General features: G+C 40.2%; 1 protein-coding gene and 1 pseudogene across 11 annotated transcripts in view; one reads left to right on the forward strand and one right to left on the reverse strand.

Annotated features, from left to right (window-relative positions):
- NLGN1 (neuroligin 1) overlaps positions 1 to 18,855 on the reverse strand; it is a 908,992-nt gene that overhangs the window by 159,937 nt on the left and 730,200 nt on the right. The window lies entirely within an intron of this gene.
- LOC139029655 (ras and Rab interactor 2 pseudogene) lies at positions 12,436 to 17,564 on the forward strand (annotated as a pseudogene).

The raw sequence follows: 18,855 nt of genomic DNA on the forward strand, positions 1-18,855 counted from the left end.
TATATTTGGATTATTAATAGGAATCACTGAAACCTTCAGAAGGTTAGAAAAATATTTGCTTTCAACTATGTACTCTCTAGGCAACTAACCCCCTCTCCAAGCATAGTCAATGCTATTTACCTTGAAAAAATGTTACACCTTCCTGTAATCTGCTTGCCATTAGGATATAACAGAAAACAAGCCTACTGCATGTTCTAGCTGCTGCTGCTGCTGCTAAGTCACTTCAGTTGTGTCCGACTCTGTGTGACCCCATAGACGGCATCCCACCAGGCTGCCCCGTCCCTGGGATTCTCCAGGCAAGAACACTGGAGTGGGTTGCCATTTCCTTCTCCAATGCATGAAAGTGAAAAGTGAAAGTGAAGTCGCTCAGTCGTGTCTGACTCTTCGCGACTCCATGGACCGCAGCCGACCAGGCTCCTCCATCCATGAGATTTTCCAGGCAAAAGGACTAGAGTGGGTGCCACTGCCTTCTCCGGCAAGTTCTAGCTAACTACTCACAATTTTATTTGTAAAAGAAAATACAAATAAAAGTTGTAACCCTGTTCACTTACTCAGTATTTTCAGACATTTACCTAATATATGGTTTAAAATAAGGGTTCTGAGTAATATAATCGTCATGAAATTGCCTCAAAAGTGGTTAACTTAGGAAACCATATGTCTGATTAAGATGCATTAGAAATCTTAAGAAACAATAATGTTACAAGTGGGATGATCAGAATGATAGCTATTATAATAAAGACATTAGGAAAATGGTTTTAATAATCTCAGAACTTTAGCAGAACATTAAATTGCCTTTATATCAGAAGTAGCTATGATTATTTCTGAAAAGAAAGTATAAATAGCAAGCTTTTGTGGGGAGAGCACCAACCCTTCCAGGCAGACAAGAAGGTATAGCCCTGAATCTCCCTTACACCCTTTGGAGAATTTGCTTGATATCTAGGAAGGCAGGATCAGACCCCGGCCTCTGCTTGTGCCTGCGCACCCAGCGCCTCCTCCACTGGTCAGGTAGCATTTCACTGTGTATGATAAATTGATCCAATCTTCACTTCCTGGACTGCTTAAGAGTTTCTTCAGAATTGCCAGGGCCTACACTATCTAGCTTCAAGTCATTTACTCAGAAGCTACAGGCTCCTTTGGGGCTGCCTGGAGAAATGAGGATAAATCAGTTTTCTCTTACTACTTCACACACCTCAGTCTCTTTATGTAGTGTCATACTGGGCGCCCACCATGGGGTCGGTTTCTTAGCCTCTCAGTACCAAGTCAGGAAGGGGGCAGGACATCTCATTCAGGTTCAAAAAGGAATATAGCTTTTCTATGCTCAAGGTCTGGTTTGTAATTTAAATTATAAAGATGCCCCCAAATTATTTATTTAATTATTTTTGGCTAAGTATAAGGCTTCATGTACATGGAAGTATTGAGGTGATAACCAAACAAGATGGGCCATGTTGCTTTCCTATTTCTCCCTGTTTCTCTCATAGACTGTGCAAAAACTGTTCATTTTTACTTCACCAGTCCCTCATAATCAATTCATTCTATAGGGTTCTGCAAACTGACCTTCTCATTCACCACTTTCTAATGTCTTTTTGATTCTCAGTCTGTTGACCACTTTTCAGGTTATTCTATTTCTGTTCTTGAATCACAGCCATGCCTTCTTACAGCTTCAATAAAATAATTTGTCCTCTTCCTTCACCTTCAAGATTGAAACTGAGGAAAGCCTTGTCTAAGAAATTATTAACAGTTTAAGTTCTTACTGGTCATGGCTGCAAAGTTTTGTCTGGGTATTGGAATAACAAAAAGAGCTACTCAGGTCTATTTCCAATTCTTAAAAAGGCTCAAATAAAAACAGTGTGTGGTGGGTGGGTGGGGTGGAAAGTAGGGGTGTGTATGTGTTTGTGGTGTGAGGTTGTGTATGCTCATGGTATTGGGGGGGCATGTATTGTTTGGGGCAGTTGTTAGGGGAAGGATTTTAAAAATCACTATTTTTGTAATAAGAAATATTCATTCCATTGTGAGAAAGATGGCCTTGATAATTAAAAAGGCAGGTAAAAAAAAGTTTTATCTCATGGGATTGACAACTTGCTTCCAGAAAGTTATTGTTCATCTTTGAGAAGTGTGTGAATTTGTTTGTACAGCTGGAGGAGTAATTTGGAAGGTCTCCACTGGAGATAAGACTATGATGGAGGTCTTGTCCATCAAAAACTATTTCACCTGGCTGGGAGTGCCAAAGCCTCTCCCCACATCCTCCATCTCCTCAGCACTGAACCTTCCACCCACCCCCCAACAAAAGTCAAAATTATGCTTGATTTGAAAGGCAAAATTCTCTAAGAACTAACTGGCGGGTGATCCATGGACTAATTCACCCTGAATTTCTTAGATGTGGGACTTGTACTGTTGGAAAAGCAGAGATGGCTCCTGAAAGAAAAATTAAAATGATGGAGTTTCCTAAAAAGCAGTTGGAATCTAGATGTCAAAGGATAGAAAGACATTTTTCCAGAAAGGCTCAACCTAAAGATAAGGAAGCAGGATAAGATCTGGACTCTTTAATGATCTATGAAGGTTTTAATTCCTTGGCTGCTTTTCCTCCAGCTTTACATTTCTCCCCTTCCAACGTACAATTAATGCTATGGACCACATGACATCTCAGAAAATTTCCAAAAATCATCAAATCCTTGTTTTCATATTAAAAAATCAAGGAGTGGGTCTGAGTTGACATGGATGGAACAAGAACTGAATGAATTCACTGGCAGAAGGTGAGCAGAGTCTGAGGAGACCATGAGAATCTATGGTACCCAGGAATTCACAGCAAACTTGGTGAGGGTGCTGGACTTTCCACAAATCATGGACTAGAGCTTGAACCTAACTTATCTCTGGCCAAAGGACAGAGTGACCCTAACAGATTCTTGGATTCTGTGCTGGGTAAACGTTCCCTACAGTTCTCTCAGTCTTGGCAAGGAGTACTGAGTATTATACCTCTAACATATCAATCATTTATGAGATTGAATTTCCCTGTTGAGATCACTTAAAAGAATCTCATTACTGGATAAAGAACAGAATCTTTTTCCTGACACCTGAGGTTGTGACAGAATCTACTCTGAACGCTGTGAAGCCTATGATGACTAGTAGAGTGCTTGAACTCTGGGAAGTGCTTAGTAAATGTTTACTGATGATTAATCCAAAATGTTCCAGAAGCTTCATAGGAGGTTACAAACAGACTGGGAAAATAAAAATCCATGAATCTCTCAAGAGAGAGACAATCTTATAAGAATATTCAAACTATTTTCTCTGAAGCAGTTTTAAAAGAACCATGAAAGAAAAATTCTAAATATCCTATCTTTATGATACAGGCTTACAAATACAATCAGAATGCCAAGCATTGTTATAAAAGGCTTGATTTTTTTGGTTTAACCTTCCCTTTTGCCCCTCTTTGTTATGAAAAATTTCAAACAACAGAAAGTTGAGAGAATAATAAAATGAGTGTTCATATGCCCATCATCTAAAGTCAACAGTTATTAATATTTTGCCATATTTTTTTGTCCTCTCTCTTACTTTCTCTTTCATTCTGGGAGGGATTATCTGAAAGTAAATTTCATACATAAGTCTTTCCCTCAAATAATTCAGTTTTCACCTTCTAAGAATAAGCATATTTTCTTATGTAGCTATAATTTCACTATCACACTTAAAATACACTTAAAAATACAATTCTGTAATATCACTCAATATCCAATTCAAATTCAAATTTTCCCAATTGTCATTTAAGTGTCTGTTATAACTCTTTTTAAAAAACCAATATCCAATAAAGGGTCCCACATTGCCTTTGTTTGTTATGTCTAGAGCAGTAGCCCACGATTTTTTTCTTCCATTATACTGACTTTTAGAAAAGACCAGGCCAATTGCTTTGTAGAATGGCTTACAGTCAGGATTTCTCTGATTGTTTCCTCCAGGTTTGAGTTAACCTATGCTTTTGTCCTCTGCAATTCCTGTGAACTAGAAGTTAGATCTAAAGGTTTGGTTATTTGTAAGTTGAAGAATCTTAAGCAAGAATACTCTGTAAGCAATATACTGTTACTTCTTATTACTTCAAACCAGAAGGCATATAATGTTAGCTAATCCCACTAGTAATAAAGTTAAATTTGATCTCTTGGTTAAGGTGATTCCCACAGGATTTCGCCATAGTAAGTTTTCCCATTTGCAACTAACAAGCAGTCTGTAGAATAATACCTTGAAACCTTACAGTTATTCTGTTAGCACTTCCCTACCCTCAACTTTCACATAAGGGCTTAGCATTCACTAATGATCTATCTTTGAATCACTTGTTTCACTAGGGATTACTCAGCACTTTTTACTGCAACTAGAGATAAAGTGGTATCCTAGAGGAAGTGTAAAGAGGAAGCCAGACCATTAATAAAAAAGGTTTTTGTCTTGAATTCATTTGAGAGTTGTTCCTCCAGAACAGCATAAAATGGATAAACAATATGATCCTATTCTATATCTATATCACAGGGAACTATATCCAATCTCCTGGATAAACCATATGGAAAAGAATATTAAACAAAGAATGTATGTGTGTGTAAAACTGAGTCACTCTGCTATACACCAGGGTTTGGCACAGTGTTGTAAATCAGCTATAATTCAATTTTAAAAACACCAAAAAAACAAAACAACACACACACACAAACAGAAAGCTGATAGAGGAACCACACAGAGGACCACATAAAGGAACATATTTGCTTCTGTGGGACAGACATTTGAAAAACTGTTCAAAGATTTAGGGAAGTTTGAAGAGGATAACTTTACAGTTCGTCATTATGATCACTCTGGTGGTCTTCATCAATTGTTGGTTACTTACTCTATGGGAACCTGGAATAACTAGATAGCAAGCATATTAGAATTGCTTGCCAGAAACAAGAAATATAGGAGGGGAGAGTAAACACAGCAAATATCTTTGAAGTCTGAAATAATAAGATCTTAAATGTAACTTAGTAAGTTAGGAAGACAAAGAACATCTTCTAGAATGGAAAGAATTCCTTAATTTCCTCTAGTTCAGACCATTTTAACACTACCAAAATCAAGGACTGAATGAATTCAGAGGGATGGGAGTCTTTGAGATGTGAAGCACAGCTTATCTGAACACCTGAGTTTGTGAATTTGAGAGTTACCAACTGGATTATACTCAGTCTGTGAGTTTTTGCGAGCTTGTTTTCTAGTTTTATGATTTAAGATAGAAATATGATGCTTTGTTTTATTTTCCTTTCCTTTGTCTGAATATAAAAATTGGGTATGCCATTAGCAGAAATTATACAAAGAAAAACAAGGATAACTCCTAATTACACCCTCCAGACATAATCTTTTCTAATACTTTGGTGTTTATCATTCAAGATATTTTTTTTACATATATAGTTTAAGAAAAAATGCAATAGATTATTATACTGTTTTTGCAATCTGCTTTTTCAGTTAATGTGTATGATGGACAACGTTCTGTGTCCCCTTTTGTGTTATGTTATCATTAAGGATGGAAATATTACATTATATAGATGTACAATAATTTATTAAATGAAAATCTTTTGAAAGGCACAGGGCACTACCAGTTTTCACTGTTGTGAACTGTATAGAAGTGATTTTTCTTATATTTTAGTTTTTGTGCACTGTCCTGTAATTTCTTCACACAAAATTCCAAGATGTAGAATTGCTAAGTGAAAAGACATACATTTAAAATAACTACTTGAAATACATGTTTATTCTACTTATTGCTACATGTTTAGCTATCTAATTCTGTTTTGTCTAAATCTATTTAATTTTATTTTGCCTAAGTTTAGATTTTAGAACACTTTACATATACAAACTTACCAGAAAGCTAGCTATGACATCACCTTCAATGGCCTGTTTGTTTAGTAAATATCTCTTCTAGTAATCAGAGGCACAGGATTTTTCTATAGACCTCAGGCTACCAGATGCTATATTATAACAAAAGCAAGTCTTATACCAAATTCTTTTACAAAGGTTGATTGGAAAGTAGACATAAATGTTATTATACATCATTTTATTGTAAATTCAAGGAAGCTTATACTCTCTGTCCTGAGAAACTCTGGAAAAGACTATAAATGGAAATTATTATTATTTTTTTTACATCATAGGCAGAATGAAGCAAAGGCAAAGAGTTAATTTTTGTGATGGTCGGGCAACAAGGTACTTCAGAAATGGGTACAAATGGGTGTCCAGATATGGAACACATTTCAGTAGGTTTTGACCTGTTGAGTTCTTTATATCCTAATGGCTTGTTTAGGAAAGAACAGTGAAGCCCTTACTACCTTTCTAGGCAACACATTTTATACATCTGTCATTTGTGGTGACCTCAATGGGAAGGAAATCAGAAAAAGATATATATATATATATATATATATATATATGTACATATATGAACAGCATATATGTACAGCAGAAAGTAACACAGCATTGTAAAGCAACTACTCTCCAAAAAAAAAATTAATGACAAAATGCTGAAGTTCTCAAGGAGCCTAACATGTCTATTTTAACTCAAGTGTTATATGCACTTTGACTGCTAAATTCACCTTTGTGAACTTAAGAAAATTCTTAGCTTTTCCTAAGAATTTATGTAGGTTGTGGCCTATGGGTATTTTTACCTCCGCATTACAATGGAATGAATGTGTGTATGTTTTATGTACCTGGTTGGGGAACAGGAGGAACAGGTGGTATGTTAAAACACATTGATTCATCCATCCCACACCAGCTGTCTGGGATACCTTACCTTTTTCAGTTCTGAAAGAAAACATTGACTGTTTGGGCCTAACCATTTCTAAGTCATGAAGGTACAGAATAGAAAATTTCCTGGGCAGACCAAGACTTCTGAAACCAAATGAAGGTGTAATCAGAGTGGAAAGTCATCTACTTTTAAATGATACTCATCTGCTTATATTAAGTCTCTCATTTCCAGATCTGAAAATAGGCTAACCACACGTGTTTGAACTTGTCTGCACTGAGGATTGTTTCCTATAATGTCTAGGTAATAGACTCAAACAGATACAGTTGTTCTTTTGCTCTCCATGTATCCCGACAAAGACACACTCTGCAAATAAATTTGTCTCTAATTTCCTTTGTTTCCTGTTTCTATTTTGATTTTCTGACCCCGCTGTATTTGGCAGGTAGACACATTTTCTAGATGAGGCAGTGAAGAAGGCAGGAATCAGGGCATGCTTTATGATGTTCTTTTCAGGTTGCTTTATGCAGCACCATATCTAAAGAACCCAGCGTTCCTGAATGTCCAGGCAGGTGGCTCCTTTATGGAGCCACTGAAATAGCTCGTCCCAAAATGGACAAGTGACAAGCTACCAACTGGGCAGGTAAAAGCACTGTGCTTGGGGTTCCCTTAGGTCAGTCAGTTTGACTAAATGAACAAAGACAAGAACTACGCTGACTTTGGGGCTGCTTTTAAAATGGGTCAATAAATAATCACCATTCAATCCGAACAGCAGTGAAGAGACTGGATGTATTCGAAGGCAGTTAAATGGAGGTGAAAGTAACTTTCTTTCCATTTAACTGAGCTGTTCTAAAGATCAAGCGAGAATCCAGATGAAAATGTTTCAGAAAATGTTAAGTGTCATTCCCATCTATTCTACCCATTCTTTTTCTATTATTATTTAACTACTTTTGATGATTCCAGCCAGAGAGAAGCTATACATATTACCTGAATTATTACCCTTTACAAAATTATTAAAAAAGAATTCCCCCTTTAGAAACAAATATAGGATGGGTAGTAAACTGCTGACCAACTGTGGTCTGTAGATGGATTTGGTCAGAGCAGAATTTTCATTTTAATGGACTTGTCATCAAAATTAAAATGTTAATGTTCCAGTACAAATTTTGGATTTCTCTTCTTTATTGAGAAAGTGGGAGATTTGGAAGCAATGGTTTCTCATTCATGCATTCATTCAACAAATATGTATAGAGGTTCTAGTGCATGTCAGGCACATTTCTAGGCATTAAGTAAATGATAGAACAAAGTATGGCAAAAATCAGCTAAAAATAGCAGGTGCTGCTACTTCATACAAGCATATGCTGTTTAGTTTTATCACAGCCTCTACCTCCCCCACTTTACATTCTGACCATCAGGCACACCATATTCATTTCTTGTAACTGCCTGATCCCTGTAAACATTTAATGTGTTTGAGATGCCTGCAATACACCTGCAGTTTGCATATCTTCATTCAAGTTCTAGAAAGAGATACTAATGAACCCAATTTATTCATTCTTAATAGTACATGAGGAATTAAGTTAGGAAGAAAATTGCTGTCTGATATTAAATTCAACTCAAGACTCTATTGAGTCTCTGATACATGTACATTCTTAGAGAGGGCAGTCTGGGAATTGAGCTTTGAAAGGAGGGGTATTTCCACAGTAGGATGCAAAGGAGGCATGTGTCATTTCAGGGTAAGATAGCAGAACTGGCAGGTTTGAGAATGTTGAAGAGACCAGTTTGGCAGGAGCATGGGATAAGGGGGGGAACAGCACAGTTTCACAGCTCTTCACATGATCCAAAACATATTATTGTCACTCTGCCCAGAAAGTTAGCAATCACAGGTAAACAAATCCTCCAGAAAATACTGAAGGATAACAAAGAATCAAGTGGTTTTAAAATATTATGTTCTTATGATACCTAAATAAAAGAAAATGAGCACAGACTTGGATCATGCATTTATTACTGTATTTGTAAAGCTATGAAAGGGTGGAAAACAGGCAATTGAGAAGTTTTTAAGCATCTACATTTGGTCCCACCTAAGTTTCCACATACTTGGGCATGATTGAACCATTCAGATAACTATTCAGATAATACTCACAGAGTATTCTAATATATTGTTTGATGAGTCATGATGATAAAAGTACTTATTAAGCCTTGGCTCCAGTCTAAGAAATATTTTTAACTTGTTCGTGTCAAAAATAACTTTTGAAATCGTATTATTTTCATGACATTTTTGGAAAGGATGATAAGATGCCCAATTGTACATGCATATAAACTATATATAAATGCATTACAAAGAGAAGTGAGGATAGTAGTTAGAAAGTTAGAATGCCATTCTAGCACCTGACATTTTGTACTTTAGAAAAGAAAACTTCTGATGTCTTTAGGGGCCAAGAAATCTCCTCTTCATCAACATGCAATTTGTTTATTTTATTTCAGTAAGTACTGTGTAAATACCATGTGCCTAGTGCTACATTAGGTACAGTGGAAATGGCATCTTAGAGAAATCACAGAACTTGTTATCAAGGAGTTCATGATTTTCAGGGGTCTAGTTTTCCAATGTGGCATTTGCACAGGTTTAAGGAAAGGCTGAGAATCTCATTTTCTATTCTCTTCTCAGTCCCATGGTAAGGCAAGTTTTCATTATTGGGAATGGATTGACTGCTAAACTAAATTAGCAATTATGATGGGTACAATTAACAGATAAAGAATTTATTATCATTTAAAATACCTTAAGAATTAAATCTGATATTTATTTAACCTCACTCTGTACAGCACATTGGGCTGAAAGGGATACAAAGAAATAATGAAAGCCGCATTCAACACTTGGCTCATCTGTACCTGTCACTCCACAAGACACTTCATGGACATTATAATTTTTAAACTGTGACCCAGGTCTGTCAGGTTACAAAGTCTATTTTCTTTCCTCCACACTACGCTCTAGTGCTTGCCCTTAGCAAAGTTATAAATCCAGTGGGAGAGACAAGGCTACTACATATACACATAAAGCAGTAAGAGAATAAATAGAATTTAGTTCTGTGGCCTTGATTTTAATACCAAAACAAACAAACATGCATCAACAACAAAAATAACACAACTGGTTTGGGCTAAGTGGCAGAACAGAAGTATAGGTCTCCATGTCTTTAGCATCATGAAGGCCAGATTTGCCTTCACCCTTTCTTACTGTGTGACCTTGAACTCTGATGCTCAGTTCCATCTGCCTCATGACAATAATATCTACTGCACTTGAGAATTAAAGCTACATGTAAAACACCTTGCATAATGTTTGCCCCAAAGTAGAACCCCTGTGTTTATTCAATTCAATGGGCATTTTCTGCCTCCTGGTAAACAACCCTCACAATTTTTGACAGTAAAGCTGGTGCCAGCTCTCTTGAAACATCCTCATTCCTTGTGACCTGAGATTTCAGTCTTACACTTTTACTCCTATCTCTTTGGATACTTCTTGATTTTTTTTCAGGACCCAGTGCTGGATCTTAGCCTGCTTCTTTGATCACTGTACCTTCTTCCTATAGACTCTCATGGACATACACAAGTATATTCTGACAACTTCAAAGGTATTTCAGACTTCAAACTATCTTTTGAGTCCCAAACTGGATTATATAATTCCCTATTCCAATCCTCCACTGACTATCTACTTGACCAGTTCCCAAAGGGACTATGTCCACACCCAAACGTTCTATATCATACCAACGTCCCCAAGCAACTGATAAACCTACTCACATCATACTTCTAAATACTTCAGTGATTTTTCCATTGCTCTTAGAATAAAAATCTTGCCTTTTCCTGCATAGCCACATTGTAATTTGCCCTGGATTTCTCCAGCTTCATTTCATGCCATTCTCCATCACATTCAATAATCTTCACATAGACTATCCTTTGTTAAGATCTTCAAATACCCAAGCTCCTTCCTGAGTCAGATGTTTTGCACCTACTGTCTACCTCTTTGCCTGGTAAATTCTTCATGAAATTTCAAGTTACAGCTTAAACTCTTCAGAGAAACCTCCAGAACTCCAGGCTGTGAAGATTAAACTTGGTTCTTTTGCTACATGCTTTTATAGAATAATGTTTTTCTCCTTTCTAGAACTTAGAGCATATATATATATATATATATATATATACACACACATATATGAGAGATCTCTTCCTCTTCTTACAAAGTCCCAATCCTATTGGATTAGGGCCCACTCTTATGTCCTGATTTAATCTTGATTACTTAATCTTGACTTCCTTGGTGGCTCAGACAGTAAAAGCATCTGCCTACAGTGTGGGAGACCTGGGTTGATCCCTGGGTCGGGAAGATCCCCTGGAGAGGGAAATGGCAACCCACTCCAGTACTCTTGCCTGGAAAATCCCATGGGTGGAGGAACCTGGCAGGCTACAGTTCATGGGGTCACAAAGAGTTCAACACAACCCAGCGACTTCACTTTCACTTTCTTTTTTTCACCCTGCAAAGACTTTATCTCCAGATACAATCAAACTGAGGGTTAGAACTTCAACATACTAATTTTAGGTGAAAATAGCTCAGTTCATAACACAATGTTTCATAAATGAGATAAGACTTGAGATGGGCCGAATTATGTATGTGGAGTGGGTTGCCATTTTCTTTTCCAGAGGATCTTTCCTACCCAGGGATTGAACCCACATCTCCAACATTGGCAGGCAGATTCTTTACCACTGAGCAACCAGGGAAGCCCCTAAAGTATGTGGGAGGAGAAGGCCATCAAAGTATATAGACTATATTCACAGATTTTAAAAGTCAAGGGGAAGTGCTGATTAGTGCAGGAGCCACTAGGAAGTTACTGCAGATTCTTGAGACATCAGCTATAGGTAGAATGGGTCATGTGGGTTCCAGCTATGATATTCACCCATACATGAGGCCTGGAAGCAAGAGCTTTGCTAATGACAATGGAAATGGAAATTTTCAGAGAAAATTTTCCAGAAAAAGAAAACAAACTTACAATAGCTTGGAGGGAAAAAATGCATATATTTATGACTATGAGCCAGAAGCTTTAAAAAAAAAAGCACTATAAGAATGAGGAGATGGTGAAGGAAAAAATTTAAAAATATGGTAGTGATCTCAAGGTAGAACAGCAAACAAAACAGTCATTTGACAACAAATTCAGCACTGCTTGCCCAGGGGCAGAAATCTTTGACCACCGCAACTGAAGGAGCTCTCTAATCTCTGGTAACTCGCCATCAACGAGCTCCAGTGTTCAGATGGCCATCATTTTTTCTGCCTTTGCCACTGGTTTTCATCTTCAAAACCTATGTACAAATGGCTCTCTCTTTGCCTTGGAAGCCCAAATTATGAATCCTGGTGAGCTGGTATGGTATATTAAGAAATATATTTGGTCTTTGTTTCTGATTCCTAGGACAGAGCATCTGAAACCTTCGAAACTTCCTTAGTGATAAGAGTGTCTCCTGTAATTCTTAAGAGCTTTGGAGCGCATGCTAATGAGGTGACTGGTTGGGGTCCCTGGATAGCCCCAGGATGGGGCTGGTCACTGGAAAGACCAAGTGACTGGGGGCGGTTCTCAGTCCCACCCACTGTCTCAAGGAAAATAGGAGGGCAGAGAAGGCTGAAGATTGAGCTCTAGAAAAACTCTAAAGCAAGTAGATTTGATGAGTTTCTGGCTTAGGGAATATATGGAGGTTTTGGACGGATGTACTTGCAGGCATCCTGGGTGGTCCAGACAGTAAAGAACCTGCCTGCAATGCAGGAGACCTGGGCTTGACCCCTGGGTCGGGAAGATCCCCTAGAGCAGGGAATGGCTACCCACTCCAGTATCTTTGCTTGTAGAATTCTATGGACAGAGGAGCCTGGAAGGCTACAGTCTGGACAGGACTGAGTGATTACCATTTTCCACTTCATACCCAGACACAGCAAGGAAACTTCACACCTACCACCCCTGCATGCTTTGCCCTATGCACATCTTCCATCTGACTGCTTCCAGGTAGTTCACTTTTATAATAAATCAGGTCATGTAAGTAAACGTTTCCCTGAGTTCTGTGAGCCATTCTAGTACATTATTAAACCTGAGGAGGGGATTGTGCAAACTTGAATTTATAGCTGTTTGGTCTGCAGTATCCATGACAACCTGAATTTGAAATTGACATCTGCAGTGGGGGCACTCTTGCAGGACTGAGCCCTTAATCTGAGGGATTTGATGCTATCTGCAGGTAGACAGTATCAGAATTAACTTTGTAGGACACCCAGTTGTTGTCTGCTGAGAACTAAAGAATTGCTTGATATAGGAAAATCCCCACTCATCTGGTCTCAGAAGTCTTGAGAAAAGGGAAGAAAGATATAGTTTTCCCTTACAGGTGGAGTCAACACCAGAGAGCCTCATGTTCAGAGAATTTATCTCAGATTAAACATCCACGGTTACACTTCTCAACTATGTAAATAAATGTATAGCTGGTAGCATTTGGCATCCCCTTCCTTGAGCTCCAAATTATGCTCAAATACTAGTGGATATTTGAATGTATCCTTATCCATCTTAAAAAACTTTCTCCTTATACATTTGAAAGTTAGGATATGTATTTATTTGTTTATCATTTTTATTTTTAAATAACTTGATGCTGAAACAAAGAAGTTTGGTACATATGTGAATACAGAATCTATCAGCATTTTGTAAGTATGGCAGATCCAGCTATAAAGGAAAAAGAAGAGAAATCTCTCTTCATTCTGTTATTTAGAAACCATCAACTAAGCAAAGCTAGGCATGATTTTCCATGTGAGGGAGAAACCAGGGCAAGCAATCCTTGCTTTAAAAGATCTAGCTCTAGGTTTTGGCTTAAAAACAATGTCACTGTTGAATCTGAAGGGCAAATTTGCCACATGATAATCAGGGGGATGTCATAAATTGCATTCTTTCCTTCTCCCCAAAGAGGTTATTATAGAACAAGGATTATTTTGAAAATGTCATCAGAGATGTGGAAAAAAATAATCTCCCCCTCTAGGTAGAAGATAATAAAAGACTAAGGGATCCTGGTGGATTTTCAGCTAACAGAGGGCACAACCTTGCTTTCAGTTAAAGCAAGAAAAAATGCGGCAAGGTTACACTTCTTTTGTAGGAACCTGCTATTTTTATTTTATGGTTATTAAGCCTTTCCTTCATGCTCAAGCTCTTACAGAACATGCAAAAAAACAAGTTTTCAAAATGGGCTAAAATCTTAGGAGAAAAAATTTTGCTCTCAATAAGGTTACCTCTGGAAAGAGAAAAAAACAATTAGACAGAGACAGCATTACACATTTTGCAATGCTTTTATGGAGACTGAGGGCTTCCCTGGTGGTTCAGCTGGTAAAGAATCTGCCTGCAACGTGGGAGATCCCTGTTCGACTCCTGGGTCAGGAAGGTCCCCTGGAGAAGGGAATGGCTACTCACTCCAGTATTCTGGCCTGGAGAATTCCATGGACTATAGAGTCCATGGGGTCACAAAGAGTCGGACACGACAGTGACTTTCACTATGGAGACTGCAAATGGGCAGTATGACTGGGCTTGGGAAAAATGTTTACTCATTTTTCTTTTTACCTATTCCCTTTATTCCACAGGAGATTTCAAGGCATCATGATCAGGAGCCAGTCTAGAGGTAAAGGGATTTCCAAGAGAGGAAGGAGTAGTCTTTAGTTGTGAAAGATGGGAATGCTATCCACATATACGAAATAGGGTAAAAGAATAGGCGCGGCGGGCCCGGCGAGCGGCGCGGGGGGGGGCGCCTGCCCCGGCGGAGACGGAGGCGGAGGCGGTCCTGGCCTCGGGGGATTGCGCAAGGGCCCGGCGCGCCGCCGCCTCGGCCTCGGCATCCCGGCCCCCGTGGCGCGCGGGCCGCCAGCGGCTGAGTGACATGAGCCTTTCCACTTCCTCCTCCGACTCGCTGGACCTGGACCGCAGCATGCCCCTCTTTGGCTACGAGGCGGACACCAACAGCAGCCTGGAGGACTACGACGGCGAGAGCGATCAGGAGACCATGGCCCCCCCCATCAAGTCCAAGAAGAAGCGGAACAGCTCCTTCGTGCTGCCCAAGCTCGTCAAGTCCCAGCTCCGCAAGATGAGCGGCGTCTTCAGCTCGTTCCTGACCCCGGAGAAGCGCATGGTGCGCCGGATCGCCGAGCTGGCCCGCGACAAGCGCACCTACTTCGGCTGCCTGGTGCAGGACTACGTGAGCTTCCTGCAGGAGAACAAGGAGTGCCACGTGTCCAGCACCGACCTCCTGCAGACCATCCGGCAGTTCATGACCCAGGTGAAGAACTACCTGTCCCAGAGCTCCGAGCTGGACCCCCCCATCGAATCGCTGATCCCCGAAGACCAGATAGATGTGGTGCTGGAGAAAGCCATGCACAAGTGCATCCTGAAGCCCCTGAAAGGCCACGTCGAGGCCATGCTGAAGCACTTCCACGTGGCCGATGGCTCATGGAAACAACTCAAGGAGAACCTGCAGCTTGTGCGGCAGAGGAATCCACAGGAGCTGGGCGTCTTCGCCCCCACCCCTGACTTTGTAGACGTGGAGAAAATCAAGGTCAAGTTCATGACCATGCAGAAGATGTATTCGCCAGAAAAGAAGGTCATGCTGCTGCTGAGAGTCTGCAAGCTCATCTATACCGTCATGGAGAACAACTCAGGGAGGATGTACGGAGCAGATGACTTTTTGCCGGTCCTGACCTATGTCATAGCGCAGTGTGACATGCTGGAGCTAGACACGGAGGTCGAGTACATGATGGAGCTTCTGGATCCATCCCTGCTACATGGAGAAGGAGGCTATTACCTGACGAGCGCCTACGGGGCCCTCTCCCTGATAAAGAACTTCCAGGAAGAGCAGGCGGCGCGGCTGCTCAGCTCCGAGGCCAGGGACACCCTGAGGCAGTGGCACAAGCGCAGGACCACCAACCGGACCGTCCCCTCGGTGGACGACTTTCAGAATTACCTCCGGGTTGCATTCCAGGAGGTCAACAGTGGCTGCACGGGAAAGACCCTCCTCGTGAGGCCGTACGTCACCACTGAAGACGTGTGTCAGCTTTGCGCCGAGAAGTTCAAGGTGGCCGACCCCCAGGAGTACAGCCTCTTCCTCTTTGTGGATGAAACGTGGCAGCAGCTCGCAGAGGACACGTACCCGCAGAAGATCAAGGCCGAGCTGCACAGCCGGCCACAGCCCCACGTCTTCCACTTCGTCTACAAGCGCATCAAGAAGGATCCTTATGGCATCATCTTCCAGAACGGGGAGGAAGACCTCAGCGCCTCCTAGGGGACTCGCAGAGGCTTCCCAGTGGTGCATCCAAAGGGGGAGACTTAGCAACCCGGCCTCTGGCGTCCACGGTCTTGTGCAGTCATCTCCTTGAGGACCCGTGACCGAGCCATCCACAGGCCCGCTTGGCCAAGGGCATCTTTAACCACGACTCCCCAGCGAGCTCGCTGAGGTTCGGCAAAGAGGAGGACCTGTCCTTCAGAGGTGGAAAGTTGCATCCAGTGGTTCAAGTGTCCCCACATGGCTTGCTGCCTACCCCTCAGCCAGGTATTGGGTTGGCTCACGTGTGTGCATATGTACTGAATAAACATTTAAGTACCAGCTCTTCTCTCGAGTTCAACAGCAGGCGTTTGACAAGACTGTCCGATGCAGTGCATCAAGGACCTCTCAGTTCTGTGGATGCCTTCATCCACCCTTCCTTCCTTCCCCCTTTTTTTTTTTTTACAAAGAGCCTTTGTGTTTTTATATATTTCATAGAAGATTTTATAGCAGTTGCAGGTAAACTGTCAGGATTGGTTTTTAAAATATTTTTGTAACTTTTAAGATATTCTATAATTATGCATGTGATTTTAACATTGAATGATGCAAAAAAGAAATCTCTTGCTGGATTTGAGAGTATTGCATTTTAAAGGTCTCTCTTCCGTAACTGGATGTTTCGGCCACTTTGTGGGGAGAGACTACTGGGTTTCTTACAGCGATGTATTTCTGACACTGGCCACAGAATGCCTTTGGGAATCCGATGTACTGTCGTTACCTTGTTCACGCTCAGAGCTATCATGTTGTTTTGTGTTTTCACCAAGTGATGCTGAGAATCAGGAGAGAAATGAATGTAGAGAGAGACTGAGAGGGAAATACAGACTCTTCATAGGAGACTAAAGAGTGGAGCCTGCTGGTTCAGGCTCCTTAAAGGAAGTGGGAAAAGGAGATAGAAGGAACCACCTATGCTGAAAATACTGTAAATATGCAGTGAGGTTTGCAAAATCTGTCCCATGTTATTTGCTTTTGGAAGCAATTTTGAAAACCCCACGAGGAAAAAAAAATTAGAGCAACAGGTTTTTTTTCCCCCTTTTCCACATAAATCAAAACTAACAGCATCAAATTCTTTGGGGCAGAAACCACATAATGTGAGTTTCATCGAGTTAAATAAATACTGTTTGGAAAGGAGTTTGCCGATGCACCAAAAAAGCCTGTCTGTGTTGTAGGAATGTGTGGTGAAGTTCAATTTCTGTTTTATGAAACCTGTTTGGGTGGGGGTCGGGGGGTTGCACAGAGAATGAATTCTTGTATCCGTGTCACACAGGTAGTTACAGAAGTATGTTATTGTACTGTGTAAAGATGCCCAGTCATCTGATTTGTTTGGCTTTCTACTTTGTACCTTTTCAAGCTTTTGCTATACATCTGGAACCCTCAACACATACTGTGTTGTATTTCCTTTTGTAAATGATTTTTAATGGAGTTTTGCACATAACTCTTTGTAATACTGTACGATAATTCATGTGTGAAAATAATTCTTGCAATATCCTCAAAAAAAAAAAAAAAAAAAAAAGAATAGATGGGGTAGAATGTGGGTGTAAACTAGAAGCAGAAAAGTCTGTTTAATTTAAAAAAGAAAATGACAAGTGCAAGAATAGTGAGTTCAGTTTCTCATTTTTTATGTGCATGTAGGTTTAGTTCTGCAAAGTAAAGAAATTAGAAACATCTGTTCTAGTACTACCTCCTAAGCTATGATTTTTGTCCCCATAAAATTCCATGTACCTTAAATGATGAGTGCTTAATAGCTGGGCATATAGTTCTCATTGTGTAAGATCCTAGAGATGTTGAAGTTTGAAAGTGAAAACTAGTTGTTTATATTTGATGAAAATATTCAATGGTGAAGACTGAGGAGATTTGAAGATCCAGAAATGAATCTATTCAAGATCTGTTCAAGACTAAATTGTATTCCCATAGCTATGAAGCAAAAGCTTTAATTTTTTTCCCCCAGTGCTGAAAGCCTACTTTAGAACTAGTTTCTAGGGCTATTTGAAACTCAAGCCCCAATCGCTGATTGCATTAGCTAATTTCATACACTTGCCAACTTGTCTAGAATACAGATGGGAACCGATGTGGCAATGTTGCCCTGTGCCCTACTGACAGTCTTCTCACATAAAGCAGAGGTCACCCTTTTGGGTGGAAATGTGACTGGTCAGTGATCTCCAAATAAAATGCTGCTGTAGACAATAGCACTTTCAGGCACACTTTTCCCACTTAGGACTGTGAACAGAGTGGAGGTCAAGTAGAGTTGAAAAGGTCAAGTAGCTCTCAGACAGAACTCACTGCTTTTGTTCTTTCAAAGGGCGTCACAGTCACTGCTCCACAACAGCAGAAATAATGAGCATATGTACTTGGCCTGAACCCTCCATGTTTTACTAACTATAGATCACATGCAAGGCTACCCAGCTGACGCTAAAAGTATCATTCAAGTTGAACGTGAATTTCCCTGGCTCTATGGCACTTCCCAGTGTATAAGTTACAGGGCCTTGAAAGCTGCAGGCTATTAAGTCACTGAAGTGAATGGCTAACAACAAGGCCTATTGCCCTGCAGATTCAGATATACTGCAGGTCAAATAATGACTGGCAATTTGATCTCTGGTTCCTCTGCCTTTTCTAGGACCAGGTTGAACATCTGAAGTAACAGTTCATGTATTGTTGAAGCCTGGCTTGGAGGATTTTGAGCATTACTTTACTAGTGTGTGAGATGAGTGCCATTGTCATTACCTAAGAATATTTGAATTCTACGCTTGAACCAAGTGAATATTGAAGTCCAAAATCAACATTCAGCTTTCTGGGATGTAAGGGACATA

This window comes from Odocoileus virginianus, chromosome 4, assembly GCF_023699985.2.
Source record: "Odocoileus virginianus isolate 20LAN1187 ecotype Illinois chromosome 4, Ovbor_1.2, whole genome shotgun sequence".
NCBI lineage: Eukaryota > Metazoa > Chordata > Mammalia > Artiodactyla > Cervidae > Odocoileus > Odocoileus virginianus.